Source organism: Simochromis diagramma, unplaced genomic scaffold (genome assembly GCF_900408965.1).
Source record: "Simochromis diagramma unplaced genomic scaffold, fSimDia1.1 OVJJ01000545.1, whole genome shotgun sequence".
NCBI classification, from domain to species: domain Eukaryota; kingdom Metazoa; phylum Chordata; class Actinopteri; order Cichliformes; family Cichlidae; genus Simochromis; species Simochromis diagramma.
The window spans coordinates 2,239,137-2,242,732 of NW_024387371.1; positions in this window are offsets into that span (position 1 = coordinate 2,239,137).

Below are 3,596 nucleotides of genomic sequence, written 5' to 3' on the forward strand. Positions count from 1 at the left end.
CCCGGTCCGCTTACTTCCACTTACGTAATATTAACCGACTCCGTCCCTTCCTTACTCCCCATGCTTCTGCCATCCTTGTCCATAGTCTTATTACGTCCCGTATTGATTACTGCAATTCCCTCCTATTTGGTCTCCCTAAAAGGTCCCTTCATAAACTCCAACTTCTTCAAAATTCTGCAGCTCGGGTCATAACTTGCACTCCATCAAGAGCTCATATTACCCCAGTTCTTCAGCAGCTTCACTGGTTGCCCATAGAAGCCAGGACAAATTTTAAAATCTTACTTCTTACATACAAGTGTATCCATAAATCTGCTCCTTCATATTTGTGTGACCTGCTCCATATCACCACTGTTTCCCGCCTTCTCAGATCATCATCTGCTATTCATCTTACTGTTCCATCCTCACACCTTATTACTATGGGGAACAGAGCTTTCAGTCGCTCTGCTCCTCAGCTCTGGAACTCTCTTCCTCCTGCACTAAGAAATATTGACTCCCTTTCCGTATTTAAGACACAGCTCAAAACACATCTGTTTAAACTGGTGTATTCGCTTTAATGCTGATTTTATCTGTTATCAAGCTCTGTTTTGTAATTTTAACTTATTTTATGTATGTTATGACTACTGTTCCTTTTATTAATTTTGTTTTTTGTAAGGTGACCTTGGGTTTCTGAAAGGCGCCCTCAAATAAAATGCATTATTATTATTATTATTAAAGCAACATATAGGGTCTTTGCTAATATTTACATAAATGACATTAATATATTTAATAAATCCCAATTGTTATTCTAGATCTTACCTCAATTTCTTTCCAGAGCTCATCAGCAAAAATGTGCCCAAAAGTTCTTTACAGTCTGCTGTTTTTACTTAGATTTAGATAAGAAGTTAGCTAGTTTTCTCCAATTTTTAGAGAGTCCAAAAATCTCTATTATCTTTAATTTTGACCAAATAACGGGGCTTCTGTTACAAATGTTTTTATTGATAGTAGCTAGTAAGTAGTAAGAGTAAATCAGAGTAAATCGTTTTGGGTAGCGCTTTTCATGGATGTTAGTGTGGTTGAAAATACTTCAGGCTGGATAAAATAAATGACATTCAAAAGCAGAATAACATAAAATGAACCATTTTTTAACAACACATAGAAAAGTACACACAAAATCAAAAACTAAAATTGTCAGGTTATGGTTTTAAAATTGAACAGATTAAATTTTGTGCTGATTTCAGGTGTTATAGATGTTAAAAAAAACTAGAGCCGCTAGACTTTTAAACACATCAAAGGCAATAAAGGAACCTTGAACCTTGATACAGTAAAGTAAGTAAATCAAAGTGAATAATGTCTGAGTACAGTTTTTTTTTTAATTTAGCTGCTGTATACCACCACAATAATAGACCATTATAGTGTAAAAACTCAAGTGTTCACCATGGAAATAAATGGCAAAGTGCTTTAAATTTTCCACAGTGACGTTCAATAAAAGAGAAGCTTCTAGTTAAGCAAAAGATTTTGATTATAATATCTTGTATGCATTGCTGTTCTTATCTGTTGTAACAGTAGATGCTAGGGTAATGAGGCAACAGCTGTGTTTTATTCATTGTGGCCATAGAAAAACCAACACCTCTGTAAGATCTCAAGAACACCGGTATCCCCTCCATGTGTTCCTTTACCACATTCTTCTGGAACTGATTAGTCACTCATAAGGCACTTAACTACAGAGTATCTGTTGTAATCTGTAGTCTTAGGATGACAGGTAGCATTTCATGTTAGAGGTGAGAAAGGCCAGAGTTCAAAAAGTTGGCCAACTGTTGACATCAGAAGAGATTTATATATTTTTGTAACTTGTGATTTTCTGGTTTCTGGGAGCTTATACTCACTACACTGCTTTCTCAAAGTCTCAGACTCAGTTCTGTTGTCCAGGAGGTCCAGCCTCTGTTGTATCATGTTCAAGGGTTTGTTTTGAAAGAAGAGCACTGACCCATCTTATTCACTAGGTTGTCTTATGTTTTATGTGCTTCCTCATCTTAAAACAGTGTTTAACCTTGTAACACCAAGCGATTTGATATTAGATACATGAGCTTTAGAGACCTCTACATCATCAGTGTGATAGTTTTCCTCAAAAACCTGATGCATACAGCCAGACACATGCAATGCTTCCGTGAGCAATAAATTGCACAAAAATGTAGCAAAGATTTTACCTTTTTTTTTTTTTTTAAATTGGAGCTAAAGATGATGTTTTGTTGTAAACAAGTATTTGGACATTTGGACAGTTATAGAGGTTTTTTATTTTATTTTGCCATCATATACTAGCAGATGATAAGTAAAGTAATTACAAAAACTAACACAATTTAAGGTGATTTAATCCTCTCAAGGCAGGCGTTGCCAATTTGCAACAGTTAAAAACTAACAACCTGATTACCCCACGTACATATTTTATGAGTTTTTTTTACTCAGAAGTACAACTGCAGGACTTGGTTGTGCATTAGCAACAAAAAGTTTAATTTGAGCCTGAGAGGGTTAAAGCTTTTATTGTAGCAAGTTTCAGCTCCTGTCTGATTGTGGGTGTTTCTGTCTTCGGTTTAGCTCAAGTAACTGAAAACATGCTATACTGAGTTGAGATCAGGTGACATAATTTCTGTATCCTGTTTAAGTGTCTTCTATGGTTTTCCAGGCTCTTTGGTGTTGCTGAGCTGGCCTCTGCACAAAAGACTGTTGATTTGGGCAAACCTAAAGCTTTTGTTTTTTCTCTGATGGCCTAATTATGGCCCTATTCAATTGCGTTATCATCTTCTTGGACTTCAGTTTGGCAGTTGATGAAAAGCACGAAAGGCACAAAATGCAGATGTAACACTTGAAATCAGTTCAAAATGTCTTAAAATCTCTCTCTTATTAAAAAAGGAATGGGCTCACTTGGCCAAAATACAACTTTTCAGCGAGTTGTCCAATTACTTGTGAACCCCTGAAAATGGAGGACTATATAAAACTAAGCAGTTAATGCAGTACTTAAACCTGCCGAATTAAAGCTGAAAGTCTGTACCTTGATTGTTTGATTTAAAATCTACTGTGGTGTAGGGCTGCCACAAACGATTATTTTGATAGTCGACTAGTCACCGATTATTTTTGCGATTAGTCGACTAATCAGATCATGCATCCATTGGACGTAAAACATACAGCTTATTGCACCAGCATGCATCTGCTCTTATATAACTATCATTAGCTTACAGCTTTAAGTGTTTAAGGTATGTGCTAACTAAAAATAAAGACAAGATGAGAGTTTATTAAATTTTAATGACATATGCAGATTGTTTCGATGGAGTTTAATCTGCTTGACGTTTATTCAGCTGTGTAAAAACTAACTTTAATCTCAGCCAAACCGATTTAATCAGGAACCAATAAATACTAAAAAAAAAGGCAAACAATAACATTTTTAAGTTATCTAAGTGACTTATATTTATATATCATGTTTAACCTGAGTAGCGAAAGACGGTGGTGGGTTTGAAAACGATTTGCCGGGAGCCCGGTGTTCTCACCGGCTCTTGTGAGCCTTGCCCCCGGCTAGCTAACGAGCTAGCGGTGGGTATCAGACGTCTCCGAAAACGTCGGAGCGCTTT